This window comes from Psammomys obesus, unplaced genomic scaffold, assembly GCF_907164565.1.
Source record: "Psammomys obesus unplaced genomic scaffold, mPsaObe1.curated_primary_1811, whole genome shotgun sequence".
NCBI classification, from domain to species: Eukaryota; Metazoa; Chordata; class Mammalia; order Rodentia; family Muridae; genus Psammomys; species Psammomys obesus.
This window is the reverse complement of record NW_026596134.1, coordinates 13,336,606-13,356,614: the sequence shown is the minus strand read 5'-3', so window position 1 is coordinate 13,356,614 and position 20,009 is coordinate 13,336,606.

Here is a 20,009-nt window from a genome sequence, read left to right as displayed (position 1 = left end):
TATATATATATATATATATATATATATATATATATATATATATATATGAGTAGGTACAAAAGATATTAGGCACCATAGTGAAAGGTTCTGTTTCTTCTATTGTTTATAGCTTCCCTGAATCATTCCAACTTTAAAGCTCTCCTCCCTACTCAGTAGACTTCTTGAAGCAGTATTCTGAACTATAGTTGAAGGATTAAAGTAGGATAAATTCATTATAGATGGACAGACCACCATCAGAGGTATACTTGGAACAGATTTGCTTCCAAAAAAAAAAAAAAACTATATGTAAAGCAATTCCTTGCTGTACATAATCATAGGTACCAGCAAAGAAAACTTTTAAAAACAGGAGAAAGAAAAAAATAAATGCTAATATGCTACATGTTTTAGTCTGCTTGGTGTTACTATAACCAAATGCTTATCTGACAGAGGGCTAATATCCAGAATATATAAAGAACTTAAGAAGTTAAAAAGCACAAATCAAGTAATCCAATTAAAAAATGGGATACAGAGCTAAACAGAGAATTCTCAATAGAGGAATATCAAATGGCAGAGAAACACTTAAAGAAATGTTCAACATCTTTAGTCTTTAGGGAAATGCAAATCAAACAATCCTGAGATTTCACCTTACACCCATCAGAATGGTTAAAATAAAAAAAACTCAAGTGACAATACATGCTGGAGAGGATGTGGAGAAAGGGGAACCTCCTCCATTGCTGGTGGGAATGTAAACTTGTACAACCACTTTGGAAATCAATTTGGCACTTTCTCAGACAATTAGAAATAGTGCTTCCTCAAGATCCAGCAATACCACGTATAGGCATATGTCCAAAAGATTCACAAGTATACAACAAGGACATTTGTTCAACCATGTTCATAGCAGCTTTGTTTGTAATAACAAGAAGCTGGAAACAACTCAGATGTCCCTCAGTTGAGGAATAGATACAGAAATTGTGGTACATTTACACAATGGAATACTACTCAGCAATTAAAAACAAGGAAATCATGAAATTTGCAGGCAAATGGATGGAACTAGAAAAGATCATCCTGAGTGAGGTATCCCAGAAGCAGAAAGACACACAAGTTGGATATTAGACATATAAGTGGATATTATAAGTGGATGTTAGACATATAATATAGGATAATTATACTAAAATCTGTACACCTAAAGAAGCTAATCAAGAAAGAGGGTACTGGGCAAGATGCTCAATCCTCACTCAGAAAGGCAAATGGGACAGACATTGGAAGAGGGAGAAAACAGGGAACAGGGCAAGAGCCTATCACAGAATGACTCTGAAAGACTCTGCCCTGCAGGGTATCAAAGCAGATGCTGAGACTCATAGCCAAACTTTGGGTAGAGTGCAGGGAATCTTATGAAAGAAGGGGGAGATAGAAAGACCTGGAGGGGCAGGAGCTCCACAAGGAGAGAAAAAAAATCTGGGCCCAGGGATCTTTTCTGAGACTGATACTCCAACCAAGGACCATTCATGGAGATAACCTAAAACTCCTGCACAGATGTAGCTCATGACATATCAGTGTCCAACTGGGTTCCCTAGTAATGGGAACAGGGACTGTCTCTGACATGAAATCAGTGGCCTGCTCTTTGATCACCTCCCCCTTAGGGGGATGAAGCCTTACCAGGCCACAGAGGAGGACAATGCAGCCAGTTCTGATGAAAGCTGATATGCTAGGGTCAGATGGAAGGGGAGGAGGACCTCCCCTATCAGTAGACTGGGGGAGAGGCATGGGTAGAGAAAAGGAGGGAGAAAGTGTGGGATGGAGAGGGCACGAGGGAGGGGTCTACTGTTGAGATACAAAGTGAATAAACTGTAATTAATAAAAAATAAATTAATTTAAAAATGAAAATTTATTTGACCTATGACTCAACCACTAGACTACATAAAGGCACCCAAGTATCAACTGGTTTGTGATGATGAAAAGGCAGAGTGAGAGGGTTTGGGGATTTAGCTCAGTAGTAGAGCACTTATCACAATCAAGACCCTGATTCAGTCCTCAGCTCTGAAAAAAAAAAAAAAAAAACAAAAACCAACAAATGAAAACAATAGAATAGAGGTGATGGCATTAATGGTGCCATTTGGCAAAAGTACTTCTCAGTGGTTACCTGAGAATCTCTCCTCACTCATCTGGTACTATGGAGCTGCTGAGTGAGTATCTATTATGTGTACCAAACCCTTAACCAACAAGAATGCACTTCTCAAAAGAAGAAAGTCTGTCTTGAGCATGCCTCTGACATGTGTCGCAGGAAAATAGCTTCTGTCAACGCACTATCTAAACAAGGGAGACCATCCCATTCTGACTGCAGACAGATAAGAAGTAGGCAACCTGAGCAAAATGCCACCTTTCCTAAGTGAGAGTCATTGCTAGCTGGGATGCAACTTTTCTTTCTATTTAAAGAAAGCATCAAGAAAAGGCCTGAGAAGCAGGCAGCCCCCAAAAGCAGGTGGGGTCTCTGAGTAACAGGTGCAGTCTGGGCAAGAGAACCAGAAAGCAGATGGTACTAGGGCTAGACTGCTGGTACCATCTTGTACTTTCCCTGGGACTTTTTCAATGTTTCAGATCTCCACAGGTAACCAGATTTTATTGCTATTAATTATAGAAGGAATGCTTCGGAATGCATACACAACATTCATTAAAAGAAGAGCTCCTGACCAACTCTGAAAGATGAAAAGCTAGGAAGAGTTAGAAGGGGTAGAACCATTATCTGCAACAAAGAGCTGATCTGAGGCAGCCGTCACTGAGTGCAAGAAACAGGTCTTATGAAGCAGTGTCAGGTTCAGGTCAGAAGTCACATGCCTATGGCTTTTAAGGGGGCTTCTTCCTCCCCCTACCATTCCAATATTCACCAGGAACAACCCTACACATAAACTAGATAGAACAATTACTCTCCAAGGTCCCCTTGCCTATAGTTTTCCAATTCTGTTAAGTTGCCATTACTTATAGACTATATGCCAGAGTAATCATCCCAAAGAAATCAGTGTGGGCAATAAATAATGAGTTTATTGAGTGGGCGTGTTGTAAATCTTTGAAAAAAAAAGCATTTCCTTAACCTTTTTCTTTTTTGCATCAACTCCTACCCCCTTGTTTTTCATCTGTCACCACAGAAGCCATCCCCTCGCTCAACCCAGCTATGGTTCTGATCTTGAGGTAAAACATAAGCAGAGCAAATGATATTTAGAGCTTCAGCTAGCCAATAAAGAGAGATGAAGGGGCCAGGGCTTTGAGAAATCCTGATGTTGCAAATCTGACCTTGAGGCGTGACATTTTCTCCTCTTTACTCCATGATGCTGAAAAAACGATGCGTTGTCCTAGTTGATTTTATAGAGATGGGAAAAGAGCATCCTAGATATAGACAATGAGTAGCAGAGGCGGGTTAGAAGTCATCCTTACAACACAGCCCACCTAGCAACCTATATTTGAACAATGTTCTGCATGCCAAGCATGTACATAGTGGCAAAGGCTAAAAGATGAGCAATCAATGGTCCGCAATCAAAACAAGCTGAGAAATAGACATACTACCATCTACTGAACCTAAAGTAATCATAGGGATGGACAAATTTATGTGCTACAACAGGGAATTCTGGGAACATGGCTCATCCCTGAGAATCAGAAGGACCTAAACACATTCCTCAGACACAGAGGATTTCAATAGACCTCAAGCTATGTCAGTTCAAACCTGAGGAGTGGGGGCAAGAGGCTTTAAAAGAGGGGAAGTGAGTGAGGTGAGAAAAAGGGAAGGGGGAAGGGAAGACGGATGGGGCTACAACAAGGATGTAAAGTGAATTTTTTTAAAAAGTTAATATTTAAAATAAATAAACGAGGTGAAATGAGGCAGTCAAAGGAGAAACACGAATAAAGCCAGTGATAACGAGGAGTTAGCAAAAGTGACTAAGAACCTGAGACTAGATAGGTTGTGGGCCTAGAGGAAAGCCTACTACTATTATTCTGCTAAAGAAAAATAGCAATAAAATAACTCCTAAAGACATACGGCTATTTCAATAGATCAGTGTATCACTCAGCCCTCATCAGAGAAGCTTCTTTCTGTAGTTGAGAACTAACACTGAGACCCTCAGTTGGAAAAATGCAGAAAATGGGAGACTTTGGAACAAGCAGTCATAAATAGGATGTCTTCACCAAACCCCTCCCTCAAGGCGCTGGGATCCATGTGGAAGAAGAGATTGTGGCAGCATATACCGAACCTGCACAGATTCAAACCAGACAAAATCCCAGCATAGAAAAAGGGAAGCAGACACAAAATCCTATCTTCAACCAAGGAGCTATTTGCAATTGACAGCTTCTGGGAAAAGGAAAGTCAGTTTTCACTGATAGAGTATCAGTGAGTATAGCAGCCACACTCCAGAGCAGGCCCAGTGGTCAGGAGGGAGGCATTGTGCAAGACAAAGCAATCCCCACCCCCATTCATTTGTTTTTCTTTTCTTTCTTTCATTGGTTTTGTATTATTTTGTATAATTGGGGGTTTTGTTTGTTTATCTTGATTTTTTTTGAGAGAGAGGGAGGGTCATGAAGTGAATGAGTAAGCAGCCTGAGGAAGATCTGAGCAGAAGTTTGGGGGAAGAAAAAATTATATTCAAAATACACTGTATGGAAAAAGTTAAATAAAACTAAAAATAAATTAAAAAGCCCAAAATCTCTTTAAAAATTAAAAAACATCTCTTATCTGTAGATACTTATAAAATCCAAAATTCTATCAAGACTAATAAGGACTCTCTGGATCCTCTTTCTCTGTGGCCTGGCAAGGAGGCATCCCCAAGGGGAAGTGATCAAAGAGCAGGCAACCAAGTTCATGACAAAGAAGTTCATGCTCCCCTTACTTGGGAACCCACATGAAGACTGAGCTGCCTATTGGCTACATCTGAGCAGGGGGTCTAGGTTTTTTTCCATGCATGGTCCTTGGTTGGTGCATCTTGATAAGCTAGGAGTAGATGACAGGGGAGGAGAACGCCCCCTTTCAGTGGACTAGGGGAAGAGGATAGGGGCAACGAGGAAGGGAGTGTGGGACCAGGAGTAGCTGAGAGTGGGGGCTATAATCAGGATATAAAATGAATAAATTGTAAAAAAAATAAAAAATATAATAAAACCTAAAATTTTAAATTCCAAAATTTATATAATTTTTTCTTATTTTAGAAAATTCACTTTACATCCTTTTTGTAGCCCCATCCTTCCTCCCTTCCCAAGCCCAACCTCACATTCTCCCCGTCTGCCTTCCCCTACCCCACTCCCTCCCCTTTTTCTCAGCTAAGGAGAGCCCCCTTTCCCATCCACCCAGCTCATCAAGTTGCATCAGGACCGAACTTTTCCTGTTTCCCTGTGGCCTGGCAAGGCAGTCCTGCCAGGGGAAAGTGATCAAAGAGCTGGCAAGTGAGTCTCCACTTCTCATTTCAAAAAAGAAAGAACCACAGCACAGTTACAACCAAAACAAAATGAAACCAAAATCTAACAATAAACAGCTCAACCTGGCAGACGGGAGTCACTCATGATCTTCTGGACTGCAGAAGGCTTGGGAGATAACCACACACACAATTCTTCAGCTCTACCACCCACAGTGCACACATGAATGCAGAATGCAGAGGTACACACACACACAAGACACACACACACACACACACACACACACAGAGAGAGAGAGAGAGAGAGAGAGAGAGAGAGAGAGAGAGAGAAGAGAGAGCGCTTATCTCATAGGCTCAAGCTGGCTCCACTCCACAATTGCTGCTGTCCTTAGTGGTCAGCACACAGCTCTTGCCTCTCCACTACGTGGGGGTCACAACTGCAACTGTATCTTTTGTATCTTCACTAACGGTCTCTCCTGGCCACATGATACAAAGCTTCTTATTTTCCCCATGACCCCTGCAGCATTCATATTGCCCAAATGAGCACGGTCTGGAAGACCATTAAATATTGCCAAGATCAGCTTCCAGCTTAACATGCAGCCAGGGCTCCAATTTGACCACAGCTTCTGTTTGTTGGACCTGAGGAAGTTCTTCCCAGAAGATTTTACCTCAATGCTTCTGATCTCTTCGGAATCGCAGGTGACCCCCTCAGCCCCAGCTAACTAGCATCAATTATCCCAGTAAAGCAAAGGCTTCATCTCCACAGATTCTTAACCTGTAATATAATGTGAACAGCTCTGAGAGTCTTTACTTCCCTCTTTGCAACTTCACAAGCCAGGTCTCCATCACCTGCACCTCTTTCAACATTCCTGTCTCCAAAGCTCCCGTAGCAGCTCATTAAGCTCTTCATCACTCAGTGACCTTTCACAGCCCAAAGCTCAAAACTCCTTCCACAGTTCTCCCCTCAAAACAACATAGGCAGGTCCATCAAATCGATACCACGGTCTGTGGTACCAATTTTGCCCTATTGTTATTCTCTGTTGCTGTGGTAAACGTCACGTTTAAAAGCAGCTTTGCTAGGAGGGAAGGGTTTATTCTAGCTTACAGGTCATAGTCACTGAGAAAGCCAGGCCAGAAAATAAGGTTTCTACCTTGAGGAAGGGAGGAAGTACCCACAGAGGGCTGCAGCTTACCCTTTTGCTCCCTCTGGCCTGCCTGACTAACTCTTTACATCCAACCCAGGCTCACCTGCCTAGGGATGGCACAGCCCAGAGTAGGCTGGGCCTTTCTGAATAAGTTAGCAACTAAGAAAAGCTCCCACAGGTGTGCCCTTCTAGTAGCGGGAAATTAATCAGTTGAGATTCCTTAATTTCACATGTATCCAGGTTCAAGTTTCAAAGCTGGGAGGTCCAGGACTTGGGGGTCTAAGTTAAAAAAAGAAAACAAAACAAAACAAAAAAACAATATCCTGGAATGCCCAATCCAAGCGCCTTCTGAGAACATGATGCTAGCAGAGATGCTATAGGCCACTCGGAAGATATGAGGACCCATGTAAAACTAGAGAAGGTTGCAGCCCGGGAGAGAAACAAAATGAATCCACATCCTGTGATAACAAACAACTGGAGGTTAGATGTTAGGGCTGGGAGAGCTTGAAATAATAGTATCATAAAACATTTTTATGGCTTTTTCTGTGTTTCTCCTCCACAACAGACAGTAGATTCCTTGAGGGGAAAGAATATATACTTTTCATTCTCTGAGTTCCCAGAACCTGGACTCTGTAGACACATTAAAGTTAAATGTGTGAGTGGGTCATTTCATAGTTTTCATAAGTTCCTCCTATCTATGAGCACATTTTCTCAACCCTTATGAACCCCGAGTCAAATATGGGAAATACCACTTTGTAAGTGGACAACTGAAATCTTGGAGACATTAGTTTTTCTAAAATTGATGAAAGCCATCTTTGTCTTCAGCCTGGCCATTTATCTGCTGATATCACAGAATCCACACTCTTCCAGCCCTCATACCTGCCATCCCTACACACCAAACACCAATGTGCAAAGCTTCACTATGCTCTCACAAAGAGACTAGGATTTGGGTATGCCACAAGGACTCAGGTCCCCACCCAAATAGAGAATACATGCTAGGAAAGTGCTACCCAGACAAGGTGACCTTAGCAGGTGATACAACCTAGGAAAGGAGTCGAGTCTGAGAGATGGTGGAGTGTGATGAGTAGATGGACAGTCAAGAAAAGGCTCTCTGCAAATAGGCATCTAGGTTGAGACCTTTTGAGAGACTGAACGACCCTGTAAAACACCGGGTGGAGGATGCCAAGTAGAGTGAATATCATGAGAAGTCTCTTACACGAGAATGAGCTGGGCGTATGAGAGACAGAGAGAAGCGGGGTCAGCTCAAAGTGCTGTGTGGTTTTTGTGGATTCGAGGGAAGACCATGGGAGCTAGCCCTGAAGAACTAGCAAACCCATGATGGCTTCTCTGCTTAAGTCGCCTCAAGGTTTGCTGTGTGGCGAACAGGGAGAGGGGCAATGACTCAAAAGCAGCAGGCTGTATTTCTCAAGCAAGGAGAGATTTATTTAATGCAGAGAATGGGAAATTAATGATTGCTGGAATATCTGAGGGGTGAGGTCAGAAAAAAAAAATTCTTTCTGTTTTCAGGAAATTTCCAAGTAATTAAGCCATTGAGAACACCATCCTTAGAAGAGATTAAGGTAGTTCTCAAGGAATCTAGCTAGATTCCACCAGAACTGGTTAGAAGAATGAGACCTGCACCCCTTAACTTTGTTTTCTTATCCCATAATGCATTCTTTTCCCATGATACGGTTATTCAGTTGGATGGGATAAAATCATGACTCTATTCTTCTTAGAGTCCGGTCAATAGGTCACTCATCAGAGGCTGAAGCAGGAGGCCAGCCAGTTTTGTACTTGTGCCCACAAATCTGTAACCCAAAGAAATTCCTTTTCTTCATAAATTACATACCCTCCAATATGCTGGTACAGTAAGAAAAAAAAATGATTTAATACAATGTCTTTACTGGGCACTGTCCTTTTCAGCACTCCAATCCCAAATGCCTAGCAGGAAACCTGGCATGTGGCTAGGCTGCTGTTTCTCCTATGAATAGATCAGAGAGGCAGCCAGGATTAACTAGAATAAACATCAAAACACTACCAAGGCAGTCCACGGGTGATCTGAGTTCTTTGGGCATGCTAGAAAAATAAAATCAAAACTCTGAAAATAACCTTCTATGGAGCTGGGGGGTGGAAACGCACTATTATCCACTTCTGTACCGCTATTGGCAGATGTTATTAATGGGTAATTTACAGGGCCTCTATGGCAGGGCCCAGAATGCTGATTCAGAGAGCATGGGTAAGTAATGGGGTGTTGATAGGGCACTGTGTGCAGTTTGCTTCCAGATTTGCAGTATCGGTTTCTCAGCAACTACTAATGGCTCCCTGGCTACTCCTCATCTCTCGGCTGAGGAATATGGACTCAGACAAGATCCCAATAATATGCATCTAAATAATCGGTTCATGGCTGACAGTCTACTCTTCGCACATGATCGTATGATCTGCTTTTTCCCAGCAATCCTAGAAAATGCAGATGGGAAAACAATTCCTTAAAAAGCTGTTGGAGTCTGAAAAAAATCTACTTTTCTACAGCTTGGCACCGAGTCTGTTTCTCCCCCTCATTTTTTATTTATGAAACCTCATTTGCATGAAAACAAGATTCTGCTTTTATCCAAAGGCATTGTTAGGCTTACAGCTTCCTAAGAGTTGGCTAATTGTGGAAAGAATTTTAGGACTGACAAGAGCTCAGATTAGAATCACAACTCTTCAGAAATAAGTGAGTGAACTAGTTCAAATTCTAGGCACAGCTCCACCACTAACTCAGTAAGGGATTAACATTCTAAATGAAATTGTGGCTATTTTGGTTGATCGGTTGGCTTTGTTTTGTTTGTCGTTGCTGTTTGGGGGTTTCATTTTGATTGCTTTGAGACAGGCTCTCACCAAGTTGATCAGGCTGATGTTGAACTTACTTTGTTGCCCAGGCAACCATAAACTTCTGATCCTCCGGCCTTGCCCTCTGTAATAGCTAACATTACAGTCCTTTGTCACCATGCAGTGTCTAAATGATGTTTTTTTTTTCCATATATCACAAAAAATATTAAAAGGAGGTAGCAGTCCCAGGAATATATAGAACATATTGTCAGTCCATCCTAAAATGTTGGGAATATTATGAAAGCCTCAATTAATAGTTTTTGGATTGTAAAACATAACATGTGGAGCCTACCAAGGAATCTCAAACTCAGTCTATCCAATTGACATCTATTAGTCTGGGTATGTTCCTCGAAGCCTTTCACTTTATCTCCGCCCACCCATCTCCATCAAGTGCAACGAGAATTCCTGTAATCATTTAAGGAAAACTTCTCTTTGGTCAGTCCCTGGACCATACACTACATTTGCAATTCCACTGAGAAGTCCTATTCTCCCCAGATCTATCTATTTGGGTTCATTGCCACAATGTCTGAACCCATCAGACCCAACTGTGCTCTCACCCTGGTCCAGTTAGCACCTCAATCTTCCTGATTTTGTGCAACAGAGATCGCCAGACCAGGAGAAGTCCTATATCCTTAGGCTGTGATTCCACCTCAATCCTGCACCAGTTCCCCTGACTGTATTTCTATATCAGCCTGAAATCTCCCCCTTGTAAGCTCACATCTACTCTGTCTCTGTTTTCCCTCCTTGCTTCTCCCTATGCCTAGAGAACATCAGCCTCCTTCCCTCCTCTGGAAAGAAATCCCTGCAACCCTTCCTCCGGATTCTCAGTGAAGGTGGTCTTTCACTTGGGTCTCAGCTTAGAGGGCACTTGCCGTAAACCTAATTGCTTTGTCTAAAATGAACAGAACACTCTAAGCTAATACAGTCTTTACTTTGCAGTCTTTGCCCTCGTTCAATTTCAATTATTGTATCCAGAATTAAATGCAATAGTTTGTTTTCACTTTTTACTACACTAGCAAATTGTAGGCATTCAAAATATATTGAAGTGTGTGTGTGTGTGTGTGTGTGTGTGTGTTAGAAGTCAGTATCAGAGTCTTCCTCAGTTGCTCATCTTATGTTTTGAGATATGCTCTTCTCTCACTAAACCACAAGTTTCCAGATTAGCTAGACTTACAAGATGGCAAGCACCAGGGACCTGCCTGCCTCTGATTCCTCAGTGCTGGGATTGCAAATGCTCGCTACCAATCCTGGCTTTATTATAAGGGTTCTGGGGATAGGACTTGGGTTCTTACGCTTACCTGCCAAATACTTTACAGATTAAATGATTTCCTCAGGCCAACTATGATATTTTTCTCATTTATTTATTTATTTTATTCATTTTATATCCCTCCCGGTCCCACCCTGTCTCTCTCATTCTCCCCCTCCCCTTTTCCTCAGAAAAGGGGTGCTCCCTTTTCCAACCACCCCAGCTCATCAAGTTGTATCAGGACTGAATGTGTCCTCTTCCGCTGTGGCCTGACAAGGTAGTCCTGCCATGGGAAAGTGATCTAAAAGCTGGCAAGTGAGTCCATGTCTAAGGCAGTCCCCATTTCCCTTACTAGAGGACACACTTGAAGCCTCAGCTGCCCATCCGATACATCTTTGTAGGGGGGCTAGGTCCAGTTCATGCAACCTTGGTTGATGCTTCAGTCTCAGCAAAATCTTCTGGGCCCTGGTTAGTTGGCTCTGTTGTTTTTCTTGTGGAGATCCAGTCACTTCCAGGTCCTTTTTTCTTTGCTCCCACTATTCTCCAAGATTCCCTAAGCATTCACCAATGTCTGGCTGTCAGCCTCAACATCTGTTCTGGGGTGCTGCTGGGTAGAGCCTCTCAGAGGACAACTCTGACAGGTTCCTGCCTGCAAGTGTAGCAGAGTTCATAGTGTCAGGCATTGGCTCTCTTAGGTAGGGTGGGTCTTTTTTTGGACCAGGAGTTAGATGGGCATTCCCTCAACCTTTGCTCTATCTTTATCCTTGCACATCTTGTAGGCAGGATAAATTGCATCTCCCAAAGCTAAATCAAGATCAGTTTAAACAGTCTTATAGCCCCTAAGAAAATAGAAGCAGTCATTGAAAGTCTCTCAACAACAACAACAAAAAAGGCACAAATGGTTTTAGGACAGAATTCTAGCAGATGTTCAAAGAGCTAATACAAAATACTCCTTAAACTATTCCACAGAATATAAACTGAAGGGACATTGCCAAATTCATTCTATTAAGCCACAGTCACCCTGATAGCTAGACCACACAAAGACTCAACAAAGAAAATTTCAGACCAATTTCACTCATGAACATTGATGCAAAAATAGTCAATAAAATACTCACAAACCAAATCCAAGAGCACATCAAATTCATCATCTACCATGATCATATTGGTTTCATCCCAGGGATACAGGGATGGTTCAACATATAAAAATCTATCAACATAATGCGCCATATAAAAAAACTCAAAGGAAAAAAACATGATTTTTTAGAAAGGAAAATATTACTTGATAATGGTAATTATGGTGAAAACTAAAATTAACTGCGTCCTTCCCATATGTAGGCATTGTAGATTATATTGTATCACAGACAAATAATTTCTACGCTCACAGCTCTATTCCTTTGCTATCTTTAATTTCTTTCTCTTTTCTTTTTCTTTCTTTCTTTCTTCCTTTTTTTTTTTTTTTTTTTTGAGACAGTGGTTCTCTGGCTGTCCTGGAACTCACTCTGTAGACTGGGCTGGCCTCGAATTCACAGAGATCTTCCTGCCTCTGTCTCCCAGTTGCTGGGATTAAAGTCGTGCACACCACCTCCCAACTGTTACCTTTAATTCTATGTGAAAGCACTCAGACACACAGAGAGAAAATTCTGTGCCCATCAGCACCCCCCCCCCAAAAAAAAGGAACAGGACCATTGGTTCTAATAAAAAAAAAAAAAGTTTGTGATTTCTTCATTGTGGTAGTCTGCTTCCTTCATGGCTGCTTTCTATATACTCTTGCCTCTTGCAATTAAGTTTCTAAGCAGTAAAATTTGCTGAATACATATTATGATAGGACAAATAAAATTTAGAAATATTTTAGTATTATGTAGAAGTGTCATGAGAATCTAGCTGGTGCCATGCATGACCTCATAAGTCAGACATCTAGTTCCTTAGCCCCTTTGGTTTCAACAAATGCCGATCAACTCAGTCTGCAGCAATAATTTGTTCATTTCTAGTGCTTAAATAGCTGTCTCACAGACAAGGCAGGCATGTTTGAGACCTTAGCCACTATCTCTGCAGACAGACCCACACAGGGGACAAGATGAGAAGTAGGCATTAACTAGGCAGGGATGAAACTGAAGTAGAAAGAAGTCTGGAAAGATGCTAGTGGCTGATGCCCCTGGGTTTTCTCCGTGGAGGAGGGGAGGCAGAAAGCAGAGTATGTGAGCGGAGACCCCTTCTTGAAGAATGAGGAGGCCCACACAGGCATTCCAACTCCAATCTCTTTCTGCTAAATGCTTGCTCTCTTTGCTCATGCCAATATCTCACTGTATCCTGGCATAGAAAATGTTCCATTTCTCGGGCGACTTTCCATTTTCCAGACTGACCTAAGTTTGTTTTATAGAGAGAAAGGACAATCTTTGCCATTGTCTATACTTGCAAGATGTTTTGTGGACCGCATAGTCCATGTGTAAAAAAATTGTATCTGTTGGCCTAAAGTGGAGGGGGGGGGGCAATGGAAATAGTTCAGCTGGTGATCCAGGTCCCTTCAAACTCTCAACGTCAGTGAGCAAGGAAAAAATAATGATTTCCCTCTTCCCCTTTTCCCCTGTAGAGGTTTAAATCTGACACCAGCAATAAGGCATCCTCTGCTTACCATTCCATCTTCATTCATCACCTCAAACACTTGACCCTTCAACCTTCCCTGCTTGTATCATAATGAAGAGGAAAATTGATGAGCAGTGAGGGCAAAGGCTTTGCCAGCTGCTGATGTTTTTACATCAGGGCTGCTCCTGAGCAGGTCCCTTCCCTCTGCTTTCCTCCTGATCCTGCCACAGGAATTAAAGACTGGTAGGGGACTTGGCAGAAATGTCTGAAGCTCAGTTCTAGTTTGCAGAAGGTGCTATTACCATGTGTTTGGGGTGGCTTAGAGACTGGGCATCCTCTGTCCTAATTTTTATCATAGCGTCTAGTCACAGAATTGACAATGTACGGGGGTGGAAATGAAACCTTGGAGAAAAGGTTACCCTCTGAGAATTCAGCCAGTAAAATATGTGGTATGATTGTGATTAGCCATCTGTGAGCACAAAGGAAAAGCAGCCTGTAAATGTGTCACTGAAGAATTTGCAGACACCCAAATCTCCAATAAAGATGATGAGGATAATCTCAGGGAGATGAGTCAAGAATGCAACAACCATTTAGAAAATAGAAAGCTAATGAATTGCCATGTACTTTGCCTAGAGAAAATTTGGGGAGGGGAAAGACTGTCACTCTAGAGAGCATTTCACAGGGGCTTCCCAAGGATGGATACATGCATCTTCATCAAGGGGAGACAGGACCCGGCAAGAACCACCCTGCTTCCTTCTACACTCTCAAATTCACATAAAGATCTTGAGGAAATTGAACGAAAATAAACCTGAGCCTTTTGCTCAGTAGGTAGTTAGAAAAAAGTCCTAGAAACTGTGTTTTATAATTGATAAGGAGAGAGATTTCTTTCCTCCTCTTTTCACCTTCTTTCAATTGTTTCCCCAAACTTCCTTCTACACAAGAGAAGGTCTTGCCTGCAGTGTTTTCAGGCATATCAATTTAGCATTTAGAACTCTGCTCTCTGTGTCTCGGTCGCTCCCTCCCTCATCATTGCTGTACAGAGTTGCCAAATTCAGAACAACAGCCGTCTGCTAGCCCACGATGCAAGCCACGTATTTGTCTAAAGCACCATTACGATGATCAGAGTCCATGCAGGAGACAGAAACCACACTGTTAATCTGAACAGGGAACTTTAATAGAAAGATTAACTGGCTGGGCACAAGGGATTGCCAGCGAAGGGCTAGAGAATACATCAAAACAGGAGTCAGCATGTGACCTGCGTCTGAGACTGCCCTGGCATATTCATCTACACACTGTCTGTGGCCATTGTCATAATTCAGGCAGAAGGATTTCTGTTAGGGTGATACTGAAATGCAACAGGGGTTCGATACTGTGCTGCCTGCCATTCTCTGAGTGTTTTGTGCCACTGTGACTCCACACACTGTCCACAGCCTTATTCCACCAGACTCCAGTAGTCAAAAAACCCCAGGAGGGCAGGGGAAGGAATGCCCTTCCCTCAGGTGTCCCTCCAGAGCTCTCTACTTGCAAAGGCCAGAAAAAAGTCCATCTAGTCAGGGAGGTGCTAACAGCTGAAGTTCCTGCCACAAAACAAGGCAAAGATGTCTCACCTGGAGCTGAAAAGCAACAAATTCGGGCCAAGTACTTATAACAAAAATGCTTTAAAAGATCTGTCATGTCAGAGCTTTCAATTGCTAAAGAAAAAAGAATTCAGAAAAAAAAGTTTGAGTTAGAGCCCATCTATAACTTCTCCCTCTTATGAAAACACATTAAGATGGCAGCAAAGGAACTATTCAGAGTAGAAAACCCTAGCAGACAAAGAGAATGGGAGAAAGATTTAAAGGTTGTTTGTTTCTGGTTTGTTTGGTTTTTTTTTTTTTTTTTTTCAAATTTAACAAATTTGAGGAACATAGCAAGCAAATGGAGAAGTGGAGATAGAGTAGCCCGAGGAGGCCACAGTCCTATGGAGACAGAGTTCACTCTGCAGAGCCTTTGATAGCTATAGAATTTGGAGACAGCAGACTTCATGAAGATCAAGAGTGATGTACAAGGCCCAAACCACAGTGTATTAATTTGTCAAGGCTGCCAAGCTGATGTACAGCTGCCTAGATGAAGGCTGCACTTTAGATCTATAATGTTCCTACCAAAGGCTCATGTCTTACAGACTTTGTCTGCAGCTGGGCACTGCGGGAGGTGGTAGAAACGTTTAAGATTTGGGGTCTAGTAGGAGATTTCTTTTAAGTCATTGAGGGTATTCCCTAAAAGGTAGGGGGCAGAGGAAGTTGTCGGTGGAATAGTTTCTGTGTGTGTTTGTGTGTGTGTGTGTGTGTGTGTGTGTGTGTCTGTCTCTCTCTCTCTGAATCTTGCCCCACCAAGCATCATGATATGCTGACTTGTCACACATCCAAGAGCAATGAGGCCAAGTGACCATAGACTGAAACCATGAACCAAAATAAACTCCACCTCCACACAAAATTTACTGTCTCAGCTGTTTGCTACAAGAACAGAAAGCTAATGCAATGACTTATTTGAAGTTTAAATATCCCATAATTCTATAGACTGGATTTCCAAGCCCAATGTATCAGTAGAGTTTATTTCTCCTGAGGCCCTGTCCTTGGCATGCAAGTAGTCAACTGCTCTTCATATCTCACTGTCTATGCCCAGACTTTCTTGTAAGGACCTAATCATATCAAATTATAGACCATCTTAATTACGCATTATAACATAATTAATTCTTTGATGATTCTACTTCCAATTCAGCTCATAACATAGAGAAAGAAAGCAGTTAATAGTCTCTTAGTGGGGTGGCATCTTCCTAGGCTTCTTCTCCATTCCAGGAAATACAAGCATGTTCTCTCTCCCTCTCTCTTTCCTAGACTGTGACCAAAGTCTTGAGTATTCTTCCATTTGACATGGTGTGTGTGTGTGTAGAAAGAGAGAGGTCAGGAGTTGAAAATGGAGGCACACATGAGCTGTCTGATTCAAGATCTAGTCTTCTAAGGAGGGCAATTGGAGAAATCTTCTACAATAACTTACTTAAAGAATCCCAAATCCCGCAAATCTTTTAAGTCGTTGAGAATATCCCCAATACCAAGCACCATGGTGTGCTGATTTGTCAAATGTGAGGCAACTGACCATAGACTAAAGCCACAAACCAAAACAGTTTCCATCTCCATACACTAGTAATTCCAATCTCATTAGTTTCAACATTACCTATTAATACACACCACTTGGGGAGTATAGAGATGGATCAGTGGTTAGGAGAACTGGCTGTTCTTGCAGAGTACCCTAGCTCAATCTTGAGCACCCACTTGGTATCTCACAACCATCTATTACTCCAATTGCAGGGGATATGATGTTCTTTTCTAACTTCCACGAGCACCAGGCACACACAGGGTGCGCAGACCTATAATCCGACAAATACATATACATGTAAAATTAAAAACAAACCCATCTCACTCAGACTTCTACTTTTTCTAGTCAAGTTTTTAATAATCTAGTATATGTAAATGGATGGTCAGACAGTTGAGAAGAGCTTTCAACATAAAAACACACAACGATGCAGCAAAACCATTCAACATTTTGGAAAAGCCTGAAATAACTCAATAAAACAATAAAGAACAATAGTAATTGTAAACTGTAGTAAGATGGAATTAATTGGAAAATAAGACATTGTGGATATTTAAAAAGCAGAGTGTTTATCTAGATAAGAATAGAAAAAAATGTAATTTAAAAACTGAAAAATTATTAGTCAAAATACATCTCCAATGCAACCCCTATACTAAGGTTCAGGGACAATCAAGGGGGAAGAAGTGGAAAGACTGTATGAGCCAGAAGACTGGTATGTGTCTTCTATGAGATAATGTCTTATATTTTTGACAGGGAAACTGCACCTTTAAACTCTCAACAATATGGCTGTCTGCAAAAGATCAACATAATGGCAAAACCAGTTGACATGCTAAGGTGGATAAGGGAAAATTCACAGGCCCCATCTCTAGATGAAGAGCTACAGATGGTCAATGGCTGCTGAGAGAGAAAGAATCAAGGGAAAGCTCCCATGGAAATAGTGCAATCCAAAGTGATCAGCCCTGGACACATGTACTGATGAGGGGAGCCAAATGGATACAGTAGACTATACATACATATGCACATATGTGTGTGTATTTAACAGTAATAGTTAAAGAAGAGATTATGAATTTGGAAAGGGGGATATAGAAGAGTGAGGAATGGAAGTGTGCAGATAGTGTACTCATGTATGAAGTTTAAAAACAAAAACAAGATAAGATTGTGAAACCAAAAAAATTCCAACTGTATCTTAACTGGAAACCTCCTTCCCAAGGTCTTCCTTTCATGCTACCAAAAGATGCTATGGAAGTTTCCAAGGGAGGAAAGCAACCCACAGTCCTGGTCCTATCCAGACATGGTACCTATAAAACACAACAAAATCAACAGGATACCTAAAAGTACTATAGCAGCACACAGATCTTGACATTATCCAACCACTGTCTGATTGGACTTAAGGCCCTTATAACAGGAGGGAAATCAGGCTTGGGACTGCAAACCCTTATCCACTTTCTGGAGCTAGTAACTTCACAGATCTTAGAGGAGGACCTACCACCACTTTGCTAAATCAGCACAATTCCTAACTGCATTCTAAATACTTAGCCTAACAGCTACTGATAGGTGTAGTTCTCATCCCTCATCAAAGAAGCTTCTTTTTTTAGCAGCAGGTGCAGACTATTGCAGGGAGCCATAACTGGTCAAAATACAGAGATATAAAGGTCTCGTGGGACGCATCAACATGGTGTGGCTGGAGAGAGAGGTTTTGGTGTGTTTGGAAGAAGTTCACAATGAGGAGTGGTCACCGAACAAAGGAGTCTTGCCTCATTTTCTGTTCTCTACTTGAATACTCAAAAGTAAGTAACGTATGATTGAAAACAAAAAAACCAAAGCCAAAAACAAACAAACAAACAAACAAACAAACAAACAAAGACATGTCTTTGTTTGGGTCATGGTTCTGGAGGCCAGAAAGTTAAAGACTGTAAAACCAGTATCAGGCGGGCCACAGATGAGGTCATTCTTGTTGCATGACAGCGTGGCAGACATCATAACAAGGCAAGACAAAACAAACATGCTAACTCCAGTCACTCTCTCTACCGGCCTACTAATACCAACCTCATGACCTCACATTATCCTAATTGTCTTCTAATGGTTTGACCTCCAGTAGCACGGGGATGTATGGGTCAAACTTCTAACAATGCATGTTTAGAGAGGTACAGTCAAGTACAGTAATGGCTGAGGACAAGGACTTTTCCTCCCTCTCCCTGGTAAGATTTGGTGATATGTGCCCTACAAAGACTTATTAAAATGGCAGAAGAAGTTTCATAATGTGTCTGTCAGGAGAGCAGATGGGCCGCAGACATATCTGGAATCAGGCTATTTAATGTGGCATTCCCTTGATCCAACTTGGGACAACTTTATGTGGGTTCCCAAGGTTAGAGAGCAAACCACATCTCTGGGGGAGGGGGGGGGAATTCCCATTATTACCTGGTCTCCTTTGTTATTTCAGTGCCTACTTTCATCTAAATCATTTCAAAAATCTGAAAAGAAGTCTTATTTTTAAATTCATAATGTTGACCAAAGAGACTTACCTTTATTATGTTCATAAATCATTCATATCTCCTTCATAACAAAGAGGATTTTTTTTAAATTTTATAATGCTTTTTTTCCACTTTCTTCCCAACAGAGGGAAATGAGAATAATATTTTATGTTAATAGGAACAAAATGTTCAAAATGTGTGTGCTATATAGAAAGCTTTCACAGTGTTTCATTGGAAACACTTTCTAACCAACAAAGGAAATGAAACACAAAGAGCCACATTAAAACAAGGTTGATGGTTTTTATTTTAATGAGGAAACCGAAAAGAGTGGATTATGGATGGGAGGAGAGGAGAAACTGAGAGACTACCACCACACATGGGCTTATGGGGGTAAGCACCACCCGAAGGTGGCCCACACCTCTCACCTCTCCTTTCTGTGTCCTGGACCCATGAAGCAGGCCCCAGCCTGACTCTCAGCTGTGCTGTGCCTGCCAGACCTTTGGAGAGGCCAGAAATGTTTCTAAGAGTCCAGCAGCTCTGGCTAAGCATCTCTAAGTTCATTCTCAGAGAAATGAGACAGGTGCTACAATGCAGCAAAGGATCTTGTTTCCTTGGCCGTGATGGTTTTTCCGAAGAATCTGTGGATTTAAGTTCTGTTCATTGAAGGGCCAGGAGCAAAGGGAAAGGCGTCCGTGAAGACCCATCAGAACATATGGCATCATGGACACTCCTGATGGAAAACAAAATAAGCTAACAGGGAGAGATTCATTCCTTAGGCATGGGAAAAGTCATAGGTGGTTGCTGCAGACAAACCTGGTGGGTGCAGAAGTCTGTATGCATCACTGGGACTCACTGGGAAGACAGTGGTCTGAGGCAACCAGACTTTGCAGCACAGATATTGATTTATGGGGGATTCCAATACCTTTCTGAGAGAAGAACCACCCTGAGACCTTCTGTAGACATAACAGGGACCATGAGCACTTTAGAAAAGATCTCAGTCCCCAAGGCCTGCCAAGCTGAACAGGTAACTGCATGGGTATGAATTCTGAGAAATGGAGAAGAGCCTTTTCCTGTTCTCCTGTAGCCAAATATTATTCAGTGTGTCACTAACATTTAAAACACCTAAAATTCTTTGAACCAGCCTTGCCTTTTGTTAAAATGCTATTTAGGATAATTAACACTTGTGAAATAAATGAATTTCAGTTTTAAA